The following is an 18,112-nucleotide window of genomic DNA, read 5'->3' on the forward strand; positions in this document are numbered from 1 at the left end:
GCAGGTCTCTACTCCTGGGTTTATTAAGTGCAAGCTTAGGATTCCAACTCAAGTTCCTACACTTGCGCACACAGTAAGTGTTGTCCTTATCCACTGAGCCATCTTTCCAGCCTTATAGTAGGACGTTGTCGCATATTCTATTTGATTTTAAATTTCAAAAAAGCAGACAGAAAGGTGTTTTATTTATATCTCATTGGCTTATCTAACCCATGGCTCCCTGGCTGCACACAGACAAGGACAGTTAGAAATATAGTCCAACCCATAGTTATAACCTTACTTAAAACATCATGAGTGTGTATGGGGGCACACTTGTGCTACATGTAATTTATTTTGTGGTGGAGGGCATGCTTCTCAAACATGAACCTTGTGGATGACTCTCTGTCACAATGTCAGTGTTCTTCTGCTCACCATGTAAGGGACTGCGAGAGACAACTTCCTCATACACACCTCCCATTAGCATCACAGGGTCAGTGCACATCACTCTTGAAGTCCTTGAATTACATTCCAAATGACTATGCTTTCTCTGCCAGAAGCCAGCTCAATGCCTTCCCCTTTAGAGGTCCTTGTAGTAACTTTTATCACTTGGTTGACCTTGTTTTAAGGCAACATTCTTCCTTTTCTTTCCTGACAGAGGTGCATAATTCATTATGCATTCTGTTTCCAAACTAAGCTTCATATGTATAAATGGCCAGGTAGGTGCACTATTTTCTATAAATTTATAACGTTCCAGAAGATTTAGTATTGGATAGACCAGAAAGGGAAGATTCTGAAGAACACCGGACTTTGGGGATACATACTATCCTGTCTGTGCACAGCAACCCACCTTGGCCAGGTCCAACCTCCTGATACTTGTACCATCATAGCTTTCCAATACTGCTTGACTAATGAATTTTAAGGCAACATAGATCTTAAGAGCATCCCTTTCCATATCTTTTTAGTGCATCTTTCTGTATGAAAGTCTTTGGGACTCAACAGAAATGACCCAGACATGATACAAGAGCTGTGTGAATGCCAGAGATCCTCCATCTTTGTTCTGTCACTGCTTCCTGCTGTCCAGTTGATGTGACTTCTGTGCAAGGAAGAGGCAGGAATTGACTGTGTCTTTACTGAGTCTGCAGCTGTTGACACCTGACCCCACTGACCACTGTGACTCCCGTATGAGAGCAAAGCCTCATGCACTCACAGGCAACTGTCTGGCTCTGAGCTCAAATACTACCTGCTTTCTCTGCTCTGCCCAGGTCACCTCTGCTGCCCTCTCTCTCCTGAGACATGATGTGTGAGCCATGATGGCCATCCAGCTGCCTGGTGTGCCCAGGCTTCTGAGTACAGGACCAAGGTTGTGGTGCCAATGTTATCAGGACACCAGGAGTCTCTCTAATGTTATCAGTGAAAACCTTTCCTAGTTATACACTCGTGGTCTCCACCCCTTCGGGTGTAGTGACATAAAAGTACAAGGTGGAGTCATGAGTCAGGTGACTCATCTGTGCCTGAGCTGCATGCCATAAACATATCTGAGTATAAAGTGTAGTCTCCATGTCAGAGGTGGAGGCATGGAGATCTTGGCTGGAATATTTGGTTGAGAAAGTAAGCAAATGAATTAAAAGGGTGAATTTACACTGTTTTCACTCCTAGGTAATGCAGCTGAACAGATTTCACTTTCCACACTGTTTCTCTAGAGCACTGGTTCTCAGCCCCTCTAGTGCTGTGTTCTTAACACAGTTCCTCATGTTATGGTGACCCTCACCCATAAAAGCATTTTCATTGCTACTTTGTAGCTGTAATTGTGCTACCAAGGAGGCCACTTAAGGAGAGTTCTCTAGGAGACAAAACTCTCTACAAGTCACTGTAGTAAGAGTTTCTTTAGACGCCGTGTGTCTATAAAAGAACCCTGAAAGGTGCTGCAGGATCACACAGATATAAAATCCTGACACACACTTAGGATTTGTCGGGTTGACTGTGTTTTCAGCTTTTCTGAAGGAGGTCAAAACTCAGCAACACATTCCCCTTGAGTGACATCATCAGTTACTTTGGGGGGAAATCAGACATAAGCCTTCTACTCCCACCAGGAACATGAAGCACCCCTATTCCCAACTTATGAGAGGAAGCACTAGCAAATCAGCCTTTCCTGTCTCTCCCAGAGGGCTCTGATCTGACATTACTCTCCAAAAGCTATCAAGAGCTCCATTTCTAAACTGCCTGTCCTTAGAGTGACTTAGGGCCTGTGTATTTCAAGAAATGTAAGCATTAAAACATTTATCTTTTTCTTTCTCAAGATGCTGCTTTTCTTTGGGAGATATTAGTAGAAGTGTCCCTGATTTCCAACTGCATCTCAATAGAAGACTGTGACTAATGTAAAACAGACTCCTTTCTCAACACAACATGGTCCAGATGATCTAGGTTCAGAATATTATTAGTTTTGTTTTAAAGCACATTTAAACTTTTTAGCCACAAACAATATTTCTGCTTGTTCAATAATCAGTTGCTGTAGACACCAATAATAACAACAATAATAGGAGAGATTTTGTACTTACCGAAACGTTCAAATTTCTTCTATGTTTGAAAAAAAAAGGGAAAAGCTGACCATTTGGGTGCAGCAAATGTCTGGTCTCTGTAGTTTCTTCCTCCCGAGATGTCAGAGAAAAACGCCTTCATTTAGTCTTGATGAAAGCTTTACCAGACAGTACTTCTACCTTGGTACCAGCTCACGCGGCTGAAAAGTACCAGGGTGTGTCTGATGCTGACAGGGATTAAGGAAGTGGAAAAAAAAAATAAAGCTGTCTCCATTGCAGTTTCGATTCTCAGATGTGAGAAGACGTTTTCCTGAAAGGCTTTTTTTCTGATTGGTTTCTCTCTAGTAGCCACTCTGCCACCTTCTGGTTGGTTTGCGTAAAGCCCAAACACTTAAAAAAAAAACCTCAATTTTTAAGGAGTGACAGGGAGCCCAGATGTCTAATGCAAACTATGAGTGATTCTGTTCAACTGAACCCCTAGGAATACCAGTGTTCTCTTATTTATCATATTTAATATTGTTTTATCATATGTTCTGTTACTATAACTGGATGCCACAGACTAGGTGATTTATAAATTAAAGAAATGAGTTCCTTATGTGTTTTGGAGGCTAGAAGTCCCAGGCGAAGGAGCTGCACCTGGGGGGCACCTTCTGGCTGCCTGGGATCTCTATGTCCCCAGGTAGACAGAGAAGTACTGGCTGAGGTGGAGCAGGTTTGCTCCCTTATGTCTCTCTTCCTCATCTAATGAAGCTACTACAGATACCATGAGGGTTAAGTGCCCTCATGATTATATACAATCCTAATTATCTCCAAAGACTCCATTGCAAGATACCATTAACATAGGTCCTGAGGAATCAATTTTAAACACAAATTTTAAGAAGTTACAGATTATAGCACTGAATACATATCAATTTCAAATAAACCAAGATTGTTATAACAATGCTAATATGTCACTAGATCACTTTGTTTTCGTCACTAGTGTTTGTACTAAATGAGCCAATCAAAGAGCAGTGCTACAGGGAACGTTTGACACACACACACACACACACACACACACACACACATACATACACACATATATTATTAATAGATTTTAAATGGTTGTTTTGACATCTTCAATTGTCTAAAAGTATCACTTAGGGAATTCAAAGTCAAAGAATCTTATTAATGGAGAAATACCTATTATTTCTGAGAAAAGACAGCACAAGCTCTGCACACAGACAGTCCCTATCTCAGCTCCAGTCCAATTCTCCATGTCCTACATCCAAATGTGTGCTGTCTTCAACAATAGGGGCTTTCCATCTAGTTCCCATGCCCAACCAGGAGAAATAGCAAGAAGACAAATATAATATGTACTCACTCGTAAGTTGCTTTTAGACATAAAGCAAAGAAAAACCAGCCTACAGTCCACAACCCAAGAGAACCGAGACAACAAAGGCTACCTTAAGAGACAGATACATATATCTTCATAGGAGGGAGCAAAAGACAAGATCTCCTGAGTAAATTGGGAGTATGGGGAGTGGAAGGCCAGGAGGGGGAGAACAGAGAAAAATGTATAGCTCAATAAAAAAAGTAGGAATGAATAGAAAAGAAACTACTAATGTAGCAGGCCACCACATTATGATAAGACAGCACACAACATCAAAACAAAAAAACCACAAAGATTTCCAAATCATACATAATGACAGATTTTCCTGTCCTGGCTAATTTGAGCAATGTATCCTTTCTTACCAATCAAAGCATCCCTTCCATAGAAAAGCCTTTTTCCTTGAATTCTCTATCCAAATTAACTAACACACACACACACACACACCAGATATTCTAATATCTTCTATTTAATTTTGTTAATTTTAAAATATCATTTATCTTATTATTTATTCTTTTCACTTTAGATGTTTAGTGACTTTGTTTTAGATTGTGTCTTTTCTGAATGATTGTGGTCATAACTGCCTTTTCTTTTTCCTGCATTTACTCTATGTTACTTTTTTAAAGTCTCCTAATTCTAACTCATGCTTTATCTATTTTCTTTTCTAAGTCTTTTCTTACTGCTTAGTTTTCAATATCCTTAGCTCTAAAAATACTGTAGTCTACCTTCAGTCACTACGCTAGTGCCATTATCTCTTACTCTTATTGGAGATGCATTTGCAGGATTCAAGTGCCTTCTACTACAAGTTAAACTGAATTCCATATTGGTTAAAGAAGTCTACACACCCCTCTAGATAGTCATGAACTATAAAAAGTCTAAGTGAAATCTCATCAGTGAATGAAAATCAGGACATAATGGCTCCAAGGTACGGTTGAGGAGAAGTTTTTTGTTATTGTAGTTACAAGGCTGAGAACAACCAAAGGCACCTGGGAGTCTCTAGAGCAGCTAGAGAAAGCTGCAATGGACTAGACATGACTAGTCAACTGAACCAGGTAATGAGAGGAGAGAGAGGGAGAGGGAGAGAGAGAGAGAGAGAGAGAGAGAGAGAGAGAGAGAGAGAGAGAGAGAAACAAGAGAGAAAGAGAAAAGGGAAGGAAGGGCAGGAGAGGGGAACAGGAAAGGAAGAAGAACCAAGAGGCCAAGAGGAGAACTAAGAGCGCCCAGAGAAACCAAGAGAGTGGGTGGCTGAAAAGGCTGCTTTATATATGAATGAGAAATGGGAGAAAGGAAGCAAGCTCAGGGACGGGAGAGGTTCAGGATAGGGCCTGGGGATGGGAAGTGCTGAGAGGAACTAGGACTCTTTAACAGGTACTCCTGAAGCTGAGAAGACCTGGTAACCAGAGTCTGTCTTGATATGTTATTAGTACCTCAGCCATTTGTTCTGAGTTTCTTTGGGACTTAACTCTTAGGTCTCAAACTCAAAATGGCTAACTGAGGTGCCTATTTAAAATAGCAAAATATATTGTGAATGCTGGTCTTCCTTAGGCCCTACTCACAAGTACTTATTAACATAGTTATCCCAGTTGGCATATTCTGTCCTCTACTGTAAACCTCTGGTCTCAAACTCAGGAAAAATGGCTAACTCTAACAACCATAAAGACTCACAGAAAATAAGACAATCAGATTAAAAAAATAGGAGAAGAGACAAAATAAATATAAACACTGGAGGGCACATGTATCTCAAAGACAGGCAAAACACAAGAAAGAAACACACTATACACTACACACACACACACACATACACAGTAGGAGGAAATAAGTTACCATGATTCCTCCCTAAGTTCACAGATTCTCAATACTAGACAAAATGAAGTTTCAATAAAATAACTTAAAATTCTCTTTTATAATGGATAAGTGATCAAATAGATCAACTAAATAGATAAATGAGTAAATTATGTTCGATAACTATGGGACACATTCATAGATCAAATGTAAGAATCTATGGAATGAAGAAGGGGCTGAAATAAAGAATAAAAGCATAGAATTAGCTTAGTGAAATCATTACAGAACATTTTTCAAGCCCACAGAAAGAAATGCAGATACACAATCTAGATGCATTTTCTGCACAGAGGATAGCACCAGAGAAAAACTTCTCTGTGACATGTAATAGTCAAGTTTTCAAAAATATAAAAAAACAATATTAATAATGGAAGAGAAATATTAGTTTCCACACAAAAGCATCAGAATAAATCAGATCTGTGATAATCAAGCCTAAATGCAAGAAAGCACGGGATGGTGTACTTCAAGGTTCACAACAAGTTGCTATATCCAGCAAAATTATCTCTAAAAGTTGATGGAGGAATAAGAATTTTTCAAGACAAGCACAAATTAAGCAACTAATGACAACAAAGCTAGCACCTCAGAAAATATTTAAGGATTACTATACAACAAAGGAATAATGAAACCAATATAATCCATAATAGTGCAGAAAAGAATGCATTTCAGGAGAAGGCAAACCAACAAATCGGTAATACAAATAGGGAAAGAATAAAATAAGTAGTAATTCAACCAGATAGAGCAAAATCATGAATAGAACAAAGACCTCTCAACAATAATCTTAAATAAAAGTGCCTTAAGCTGTCCAGTTAAAAGAGATAGACTAACTGACCAGGTAAAAAACAACAACAGCAAAAAATTTAAGGAAAAAAAAGACCAACTACTTTTTGTCTCTAAGAAATGCTGAAGAAATATCCAAAAAGTGAAAATCAGAGGACAGAAATGACCCACCAAGCAGAGGGAAGCTGTAAATAAGCCGGCATATCTAATTCTATAAGGTACTAATAGCATAGTACTGATAGCATATCTGATATGCAAGTATTGAAAGCATTTCTTTTCTAATCTGAATTACAAGGTGCTTGCTTCCTCCACTTTCATTTTACATGATACCTTAAGTTTTAGTGTGATCAACAAGACAAAAGAAATAGGATGGGTACAGACAGAAAATGAAGAAGCAAATTTATCCTTTTTAGTAGTGGACCTATTTAAACATCTTAAAATTTCTACCAGAGAGTTCTTAGGTATGATAAACACTTTTAGCGAAGTAGAAAGATACAAAGCCGTACAAAACCCCATAATTTTTTTGAGTAGTAGTAACAAATTTTTTGAGGAAGAAATTAAAATAAAAAACACCCACAGCAGTCTAAACAATGTATAGGAATAAAGTTAATCAAGAAGGTGAGTGCTTCCTGTAATGGAATAAATAAAATGCCGCTGTTCCCCAAGTGACCCACTAGTGACAGCGGATCCCAGGCAGGGAGCCATGTGGTGGGTGAGAGACTTTGGTGGGGCAGCCAGTATCATGAGGGGCCATAGCTGTGGTGGGTGAGAGACAGAGATGAATAGGTATGCCTTGCAGAGTGAGTTTGGATATTTATTTAGTGGGTTATGGAAGGAAAGGGAAAAGGGAAGAGGAAGAGAAAGAGGCAGAGAGAGAGAGAAAAAAGAGAAGAAGAGAGATGTGGGAGGGAGGGGAAAAGAAAGGAGCCATGGCGGCAGCTACCTCTTTGGGAGAGAAATGGAAGGGAAGTACTCAGACTGGAAGCTGAAGGAAGATCCGCATATGGACAGGAGAGGGTGTGGGCAGGGCTTGTCTCTTAAAAGGACAGGGCAGATCATAGCATTCCCATCTCTTTTTTGTAATAAAAGGGCAGGAGGTTAGGCATAACATGTTAAAGGATTTGGGATGGCAGATTCTCAAATAAGCTTCCTGCTTATTTGTAGGTGTCATCTTTTTGGGGGAACCTGATAAAGCCAGGTGCCTGTCACATCCTGGTGTAGATAGTCTCTTTGCTCCTGTTTGGTGTTTGTGGTATGAAATGTCTGGTGTCTCTTACATCTTCTTAAGGTATTGTCAGAACAGAGGACAAAGTTAAGTTTAGGGAAAAAAAATAGGACCAGGGAATTGAGAGCGGTATATCTGACCTGTTTAAAGTGGGTCCTTCAATTCAGCTCCCTGGATCTCACAAGAATTCTTTAGGTTTGTGAAAACAGAAGTTTTAGACATATACATTGTATAAACAGTAGCATATTTATGTCAGAATGACTGTGACTGATGATTTTTCACAATGAAAAATATTTTTAAGACTATGGAAGGCAGCATGAGAGAGATTTGACAACTTGTATTTGTTGAAATTTGTTTGGTGACGCTGTCCTTTTAAATGACAAAACCTCTCAGCTGTCAAACTGCATCAGAGATCTTTGAGAAGGATAAAATTTTACTTGAGTAATTGATTAAAATCAATAGAGAACTTACTTGGTTGGCACCTAGAGCTCCTCCTCAGGGTCCTCCATGGTAGATGAGGTTCATATTTTTCTTTTGCTGTTTAGTACAGGGCCTGCCAGGCTCCAGAAGTTCCTGTAGGCTACGAAGTTTGTAGGAAGACAAGCCTACCTTGATCTCAGTAGCTAGGTTGTCAATTCCAGCAATTCTGTCCACATCTGGAGATCTTCAGTTTAGATGAAAGGTAGTTTTTCCCACTTGTCAGCACTTGACAGTTGAAACAAATTGTGGATGGACATTGTTTTGTGCCCATTTGTCTTCTTCTTTCTTTGGAAGAGATAGAGTGCTGCTGCTAGGAGCCAACCTGTCTCTCTCTGTTATGAAAAGTCTTTCAATAAATAAATATTTAAATGCCATATTCTCCACATCTCTGAGCAGTTGAGGGCTGTTTACCAGGTGTAGATAAGAGTGATAACTACAGTATAGAATCTGCCTGGAGGGCTGGGTCTGAGCTTGACTCTACTGGCTCTTAACATGCAAGATTTACACTTGTAAAAAGTCAGAAGAAAACCTGCTTGCAATAGAAGGTTAATAGCAGAACTGACAATATTAGAGAAATACTTAATATATTTTACATCAGGGTTGGATTAAATATACCATATTTAATTGTAAGATACCTAAAAGTACATACCAGTCGAAAACATGTAACTTAATGTTTTGTTAGTCTGGAATGAGATATAATGAACAGACAATTATAACATTTAACAGTAGAGATAGATGTATTTAAGTTACATGTATGAACACACACAAGTAGTGAACAGGAATTGGGTGAAGTGGATGCTCTTAGTGGGCCCTAGCAAAGGCATGCCACTGGGAAAACACACAATGTAACAGAGTCAGCATGGGGGAACCAGGCATGGAATACCTCAATAAAGATGACAGAACTTGGTCACCTGACCTGGATCTCAGTTAAGATGGTGGTGAAGTCACCTGACCTCAGTTAAGATGGTGGTAAGGTAACCTGACCTTAGTCAAAATGGCAATAGTCATATTATATGGAAAAACCATGATTTTTCAGTTACAGGGTTTTTTTAAACATAATAAGAGAGACCGAGAAGCGTGATCTGCCCTGTTGCCAAACCACCATGCCACAAGCCATGGCAGGGCACAAATCTGGAATTGAAAACAGTTGCCTCATGGATCCAACCCATCTTGTCAGTAGCAGTGGCAGGGACAGTTTGAGGAAAAGCAGAGCTGGCGTGACACCAGTGGAGCATATTGTGAGGGTTTATACCATAGCTGTAAACATGAAAGCCATGAAAAACACTACAGGGCCTGTAGAAGAGCATCCTCTCTCCATAGGTGGGGTGTTAAGGCCTGACTGGCTCCAGTCCAAGTGACTCAGAAGCCAAAGAGGCTAGAGGCTGCTCTGAGCAGTCTCTCATGTCGGGGACAACTTACGAGTGGGCCGAAAGAAAAGAAAAGAAGAGAAAAAGAAAGAAGAAAGAAAAATTCAAGGGAACCTGGGCACCCAAATTGAATGAACACAGCATGTGCTGTTCTAGCATGGGGGGACCAATCCTGGGCTGTCCAGTCATGTTTTTAGGTGTGGAAAACAACCAGAGATGAATGTTAGCAAAGGTCTCAAGTCTAGCCATGAGGCTGTGGCTGGCTGACTGGAAGGGGAAAACTCACCACCAATGCTGCTGGTGTGTATAGAGGTTGGCATTCAGGCAGATAATATGCAGAGCCATTAGAAAGACACCTGGTTCCAGAGCCCAGGGTTCCATATGTCCTCAGCAGGGCCGCCCTTGGTGGGAGGAACATGGACAGACTGGCTGAGTCACAAGTACCAATGTAACAGTAAAAATAAAATGCCACTGTTCCGCCAAGGGGCCTGCGGGCCACTAGGGGCAGCAGATCCCAGGCAGGGAGCCACATGGTGGGTGAGAGACAGAGATGGGTAGGCATGCCATGGGTCGGGTGGGGCAGCCAGACCCATGAGGAGTCGCAGTCGTGGTGAGTGAGAGACAGAGACCTATTAGGCATGTATGGTGGGTGAGAGACAGAGATGAATAGGCACACCATGCAGAGTGAGTTTGGATATTTATTTAGTGGGTTATGGAAGGGAAGGGAAAAGCGGAGACAAGGAGAAAGAGGCAAAGAGAGAGAGAAAGTGAAACAGAGAGGGGGAGAGGAGAAAAGAAGAGGAGCCATGGCAGCAGCTACCTTTTTGGGAGAGAACAAAAGGGAAGGACTCAGACTGGAAGCCTAAGGAAGATCTGCCTTCCTCAGTGGTGTATGGGGGAGGGAGTGGACAGGGCTTGTCTCTTAAAGGGATAGGACAGACCTATCTCTACAATGAAACTTCAAGAAACCAAAAAAAGGAAGAAATTGAAGTAGACACTAGATGATGGACAAACCTTCTATGCTTTGAATTGGCAGAATGAATATTGTAAAAATATCTCTGCTATAACAGTCTTGAAGAATTGACATAAGCTCCATCCATCTTCTAAGAACTTCTTTATAGATCTAGGAAAAAAAATCTTAAAATTCGTATAGAATTCAAGATGTCATTGTTTTTTACCGCTGAGTAGTACTCTAATGTGTATATGTGCCACACATTCTTTATCCATTCTTCTATTGAGGGGCATCTAGGTTGTTTCCAGGTTCTGGCTATTACAAATAATGCCGCTATGAACATAGTTGAACAAATGCTTTTGTAGCATGATTGGACATCTCTTGGGTATATTCCCAAGAGTGGTATTGCTGGATCCTGAGGTAGATTGATTCCCAATTTCATGAGAAACCGCCACACTGATTTCCAAAGTGGTTGCATAAGTTTACATTCCCACCAGCAATGAATGAGTGTTCCCCTTACTCCACATCCTCTCCAGCATAGGCTATCACTGATGTTTTTGATTTTAGCCATTCTGGAAGGTGTAAGATTGTATCTTAAAGTTGTTTTCATTTGCATTTCCCTGATCGCTAAGGAGGTTGAACATGACCTTATGTGTCTTTTGGCCATTTGAAGTTTTTTTTGTTGAGAATTCTCTGTTCAGTTTAGTAACACATTTTTTAATTGGGTTAATTAGAATTTTAATGTCTAGTTTCTTGAGTTCTTATATATTTTGGAGATCAGACTTTTGTCTGATGCAGGGTTGGTGAAGATCTTCTCCCATTCAGTGGGTTGCCTTTTTGTCTTAATGACAGTGTCCTTTGCTTTACAGAAGCTTCTCAGTTTCAGGAGGTCCCATTTATTCATTGTTGCTCTTATTGTCTGTGCTACTGGGGCTATACTTAGGAAGTGGTCTCCTGTGCCCATGTCTTGTAGACTACTTCCCACTTTCTCTTCTATCTGGTTCAAAGTGGTCAGATTAATGTTGAGGTCTTTAATCCATTTGGACTTGATTTTTGTGCATGGTGATAGATATGGATCTTCTTTCATTCTTCTACAGGTTGACATCCAGTTATGCCAGCACCATTTGTTGAAGATGCTTTCCTTCTTCCATTGTATACCTTTAGCTCCCTTGTCGAAAATCAGGTGTTCATAAGTTTGTGGGTTAATATCTGGGTCTTCTATTCGATTCCACAGGTCGACTTCTCTGTTCTTATGCTGGTATCAAGCTGTTTTCAATACTGTAGCTCTGTAATAGAGTTTGAAGTCAGGGATGGTTATACCTCCAGAAGTTTCTTTATTATATAAGATTGTTTTGGCTATCCTGGGTTTTTTGTTTTTCCATATAAAATTGATTATTATTCTCTCAAGGTCTGTGAAGAAGTTTGATGGGATTTTGATGTGGATTGCATTGAATCTATAGATTGCTTTTGGTAGAATTGCCATTTTTACTATGATGATTCTCCCAATCCAAGAGCAGGGGAAGTCTTTCCACTTTCTGATATCCTCCTCAATTTCTTTCTTCAAAGACTTAAAGTTCTTGTCAAATAGGTCTTTCACTTCCTTGGTCAGAGTTATCCCAAGATATTTTGTGCTATTTGTGGCTATCGTGAAAGGTGAAGTTTCTCTGATTTCCCTCCCTGCTTCTTTATCCTTTGTGTATAGGAGGGCAACTGAATTTTTGGAGTTGATCTTGTATCCTGACACATTACTAGAGGTGTTTATCAGCTGTAGGAGTTCTTTGGTAGAGTTTTTGGGGTCACTCATGTATTCTATCATATCATCTGCAAATAACGAGAGTTTGACTTCTTCTTTCCAATTCGAATTCCCTTGATCCCCTTATGTTGTCGTATTGCTATTGCTAGAACTTCAAGCACTATATTGAAGAGGTATGGGGAGAGTGGACAGCCTTGTCGTGTTCCTGATTTCACTGGAATGACTTTGAGTTTCTCTCCATTCAGTTTGATGTTAGCTGTCGGCTTGCTGTAAATAGCTTTTATTATATTTAGGTATGATCCTTGTATCCCCAATCTCTTCAACACCTTTATTATAAAGGGATGTTGAATTTTGTCAAATGCTTTTTCAGCATCTAATGAAATGATCATATGGTTTTTTTTCTTTCAGTTTATTTATATGATGAATTACATTGATAGATTTGTGGATGTTGAACCAGCCCTACATCTCTGGGATAAAGCCTACTTGATCATAATGGATAACTTTTCTAATGTGTTCTTGGATTCGGTTTGCCAGGATTTTGTTGAGAATTTTTGCATCGATGTTCATGAGTGAGATTGGCCTGTAATTCTCTTTCTTGGTTGTGTTTTATGTGGTTTTGGTGTCAGGGTAACTGTAGCTTCATAAAAAGAGATTGTCAATGACTCTTCTGTTTCTATATTGTGAGATGCCTTAAGGAGTATAGGTATCAGCTCTTCTTGGAAGTTCTGGTAGAATTCTGCATTGAAACCATCTGGCCCTGGGCTTTTTTTGGTCGGGAGGTTTTTGATAACAGCTTCTAATTCTTCATGACTAACAGGTCTATTTAGATTGTTCACCTGGTCTTGATTTAACTTTGGTAAATGGTATTTATCTAAAAACCAATCCATTTCTTGTACATTTTCCAACTTTGTGGCATATAAACTTTCGTAGTAAGATCTAATGATTCTCTGAATTTCCTCTGTGTCTGTTGTTATGTCCCCCTTTTCAATTCTGATCTTATTAATTTGAGTGTTCTCTCTCTGCCGTTTGATTAGTTTGGCTAGGGGTTTGTCAATCTTGTTGATTTTCTCCAAGAACCAACTTTTTGTTTCGTTGATTCTTTGGATTGTTTTCTGTGTTTCTATTTTGTTGATTTCAGCCCTCAGTTTGATGATTTCCAGTCTTCTGCTCCTCCTGGGTGAGTCTGCTTCTTTTTTTTCCAGAGCTTTCAGGTGTGCTGTTAAGTGTCTTTTGGCCATTTTGGATTCCTCTGTTGAAAGTTCTTGCTATAGGTCTTTACTCCATTTTTTTATTGGATTATGTAATCTTTTGGTGTCCAATTCCTTTTTTTTTAATTTTTCCATTCAATTATTTACACTTCCTTCCCTCCTCCCAATCCCCTCCTACTCCCCCACATTCCCTGCTCCCTATCCTACCCTGCTTGAGAGAAAGCAGGGAACCCTGCCCTGTGGGAAGTCCAAGGCACTCCCCGCTACATCCAGGCCTAGGGAGTTGTGCATCCATATAGATTAGGGTCTCAAAAAGCCAGAACATGCCATAAGAACAAGTCCCAGTGCCTTTATCAATGCCTTCCCAGTCAGCCCCAACTGTCAGCCATATTCAGAGAGTTGGGTTTGATCACATGCACATTCTTACATGGTCCAGCTGGATTTGGTGAGCTCCCATTAGACCAGGCACACTGCCTCAGTTGGTGGACCCGCCCCTCGCACTCCTGATTTCCTTGCTCATCTTCTCCCTTCTTCTGCCTTTCAACTGGACCTTGGGAGCTCAGTCCCTTGCTCTGATGAGGGTCTCTATCTCTGTCTCCATCAGTCTCTGAACAAAGATTCTATGGTGATATTCAAGATAATCATCAGTGTGATAGTGGGGCAAGGACAGTTCAGGCACCCTCTGGTGTCCAATTTCTTGAGTTCTTTGTATATTTTGAAGATCAGACCTCTGTCTGATGTGGGGTTAGTGAAGATCTTTTTCCATTGTGTAGGCTGTCATTTTGTCTTGTTGACTAAGACCTTTGCTATACAGAAGCTTTTCAGTTTCACAAGGCCCCATTTATTAATTGTTTCTCTCAGTATCTGTGCTGCTGGGGTTATATTTAGAAAGTGGTTATCTGTGCCAATGCGTTCAAGTGTATTTCCTACTTTCTCTTCTATAAGATTCAGTGTGGTTGACTTTATGTTAAGGTCTTTGATCCATTTGGACTTGAGTTTTGTGAGTGGTGATAGATATGGGTCTGTTTTCATACTTCTACATGGTGATATCCAGTTATGCCATCACCACTTGTTAAATATGCTTTCTTTTTTCCATTTGATATTTTTTGCTTCTTTGTCAAAAATCAAGTGTTGCAAGATGTGTGGATTGATATCCAGGTCTTCTATTTGGTTCCATTGGTCCTCCTGTCTGTTCTTATGCCAGTACCAGGCTGTATTCACTACTGTAGCTCGGCAGTAGAGTTTGAAGTCAGGGATTGTGATGCCTCTAGAAGTTCTTTTATTGTATGGGATAGTTTTGGCTATCCTGGGTTTTTTGCTTTCCCATATGAAGTTGAGTACCATTCTTTCAAGGTCTTTGAAGAATTTTGCTGGGATTTTGATGGGCATTGTGTTGAATCTGTTTTTCCTGTTTTTTTTTCTTTCTTTTTCTTTTTTTCTTTTGGTTTTTCAAGACAATTTCTCTGTAGCTTTGGAGCTTGTACTGGAACTAATTGTATAGACCATGCTGGCTTCAAACTCACACAAATCTGCCTGTATCTGCCTCCTGAGTGCTGGGATTAATGGTGTGTAGTAACACTGCCCAGGAACCAAACCAAATCTTAGGGTGGAGAGTACATGTGGGTACACAGTTCCATCTCTAGGCAAAGAGTTGTTGATGATTGATAGATACTAAGGAAAGGAAAATCAGTTTTCTTTTCTTTTTTTTTAAAGATTTATTTATTTATTATGTATACAACATTCTGCCTCCATGTATACCTGCAGGCCAGAAGAGAACACCAGATCTCATTACTGGAGAATCAGTTTTCTGAAAGAGTATAGCCCATGGCTGGGCATTGGTAGTGCATGTCTTTAATCCAGTATTCAGGATGTAGAGGCGGGAAGATAAAGTATTTCAGTGACCTTTCAGATGTTGCAGGCCAAAGCAAAAAGTGCTCTAAAAGGAGATGTTGAACTTCCCCACATAATATCCTAAAACTTCATTCTAGTTGGGGTGGAGTGATGCTTCTGCCTATATCTTTAAGGAAAAAGTACAATTATTTCTTGTAATTTTTACTGATGGAGTATACAATTGCTCTCCTTCCAGGGTAGCCTGGGCCTTATCGCACTTGGAAGATATAAGCAAAATTTAGCCTATCACATAGTTGTCGAAATGGGACTTCTGCAGAGGCTAGTCCTCTCTGAAACCTCCTGGAGGGGATATGACCTCTGAGTGGCAGAGGATGCTGGCAGTGAGAAAAGGGCCAAAAATACCAACTCCAGCCATCTGCTTCCCAGGCACCATGTAAGACTTACCTTCCTCTGAGACAAATGGTATGATCAGTGGTCGGTGAGTCCCTGCTAGATAAGTGTTTGGCAGGAACCTTCTGCTCACTCCTGCCTGATCTGGAAAGCCCATTCCTGTTTCTCTAACCCCTGCCAACACCCAACCAATCCCTGAGATTCTCTGAACAAAGGAAAGGCACCAACAAGCCCAATTCTTCTTTCTTGGCAGCTTCTGCAATCCTTTTCCTGGAATTGCCAACTGTACAAGTCCCTGCCTAAAGCATTCAGTTCTGGACCATAATTGGGCACAAGCCCAGCTTGTGGTGGACACAGTATCACCCCCGCCTACAACCTATATAATCTCCCTGCCTTAGTTCTGGCATGTGGCTTCTCTGGCCTAAATTTCTGGGACTGGAAAACCTACCCAGGAGATGTTTTGCTCAATAAACCTGTTTTGCCTTTTCAATTCAACTTGATAGGGCTTTCTGCAAAGACGAAGAAACCTATGGGGGGTCAAAAATCCTAGCAATAGGTGTCTTAGGGTCTTTTGATGTTGCTGTGATAAAATACTCTGAAAAAGACACTTAAGTAGGAAGAGTTTATTAAGCTCCAATTCCAGGTTTCAGTTCACCATGACTGGGGAGTCACAGTTGCAGAGGTTGAGGAAACTGGTCATACAGCATGCACTCAAGAACAGAGAGCAATGAATTACTGCATGCATGATAGTGCTCATCTTGTCCTGTCCCTTTTGTACAACCCACAGTCCCCACTCCCTGCCCAGGAACTCAAGACAATCCCTCAGACTGCCTCATAAGCCAACTTTAAACTAGACAGCCCTTCTCAGCTGTGCCCTGAGGCCTGCCCCTTCTCAGCAGTGCCCTGAGGCTTGCCTCTTCAGTGTTGAGTTGACAATAGCAATCTTCAGTGTAACATGAGGGGCTGCTCACTGGGGTTTCTGTCCTGCCCAGTCCCCCAGCCATTGAGTCCCAGAGAAAATCACACAGAGATCTCCATAAGTTATAAAACTGATTGGCTCATTAGCTCAGTCTTCTTATTAGCTCTTGTAGCTTATATTAATCCATTATTCTTATCTATGTTAGCCACATGGCTTGGTACCTTCCACAGCCGGGCAGCTCACATATTGCTTCTTTGGTGGTCTGGGCTGGACTGTGAGAAGAGATTCCTTCTTCCCAGAATACTCCTTTTCTCAATGCCCCGCCTCTACTTCCTGTCTGGTTGACCCGCCTATACTTCCTACCTGACCAATCAGCATTTATTTAAAATGTGATTGATAGAATACAGACAATTATCCGCACCACTTCAGAGATGGGCACTACAGTTTTTGAAAGAAAGTAGATTTCAAGAGCTATAATGAAAAGTCTCCAAACTGCTTTTATTCCCATCCTAGCTTTTATTGTGGCCAGATTTAAAAAAAAAAAAAAAACAGGGCCGGGTGGTGGTGGCACATGCCTTTAATCCCAGCACTCAGGAGGCAGAGGCATGTGGATCACTGTGAGTTCTGGTGTACAAGAGCTAGTTCCAGGACAGGCTCCAAAGCTACAGAGAAACCCTGTCTCAAAATAAAAAAAAAAAAGAAAAGAAAAAAAGAGAAACCAGGATTGGTTTTATAAGTGATAAGGATGCATTATCCTTTCACTTTCCACTAATGGCCAAAGATCAACCAATGGCAGGCTCAGAGCTGCCAGAAGTTTAAACTAATTCCAAGGCAACAGACTAGGAATGAGAGTGACAAACACAGCTTTTGTCTTTATTATGTTAGACACATTTGATGTTTTAGACGACCTAGAGTAACTACTGCAAGGCTAAAATGAATAATATTGAGATTAGATATTTCTTCATCGGTTGTCATTGTTACACCCAAAGCCTGGGTCTCTCTGGAAGGAGGGCAATTTTATCTCCTTCAATAAAAGTTACTAGGTGCAAAGGCCCTAGGCAATGAGTTCTATTGTTTCCCTGGAGTGTCCCCCTTATCATCCAGGGTGTATCATTTTTCTTGCCCTCTGTTTAAGCTGTTAACTTTCTCTTACTTCCCTCCTTCCATCTTTCTCCTCCTGGCAGATGTCAAGATCTCTAGCTTCTTTGGCCAGTTCTTGCTAAGTCCCAATGAATTGACCGTGAGTTCTTTTCTGAGTCTGTCTTCAATTTCTCTCTCTCTCTCTCTCTCTCTCTCTCTCTCTCTCTCTCTCTCTTTCTTTTTTGTTATAACAAGATCTAGAAACTGTGGCAGGGACTTTTCACCTGAGTGACATAAAGACAGTTATGGCTCCCAGGAACATCTGAAGTTCTTCATCCTCTCTTTATAAAGTCCCCTCTACGTCTTCCCTTGGGATGTGAGACTGTAAATGCTAC

At 40.6% G+C, this 18,112-nt stretch overlaps 1 protein-coding gene across 3 annotated transcripts in view; it reads right to left on the reverse strand.

Moving 5' to 3' along the window:
* The window catches only part of Samd9 (sterile alpha motif domain containing 9), a 58,165-nt gene that overhangs the window by 18,777 nt on the left and 21,276 nt on the right, over positions 1-18,112 (reverse strand). For 2 of the 3 annotated variants that reach the window (XM_087901831.1, XM_087901833.1), the window contains exon 1: positions 2,532-2,827. The exons of the other annotated variant lie outside the window; for it this stretch is intronic. The gene's annotated coding sequence lies outside the window, so the exon portion shown is untranslated. Of the gene's footprint in view, positions 1-2,531; positions 2,828-18,112 lie in introns of those variants that run through there. 3 annotated transcript variants of the gene reach the window in all.

The sequence above is a fragment of the Myodes glareolus genome, chromosome 25 (assembly GCF_982192425.1).
Source record: "Myodes glareolus chromosome 25, mMyoGla1.1, whole genome shotgun sequence".
Taxonomy (NCBI): domain Eukaryota; kingdom Metazoa; phylum Chordata; class Mammalia; order Rodentia; family Cricetidae; genus Myodes; species Myodes glareolus.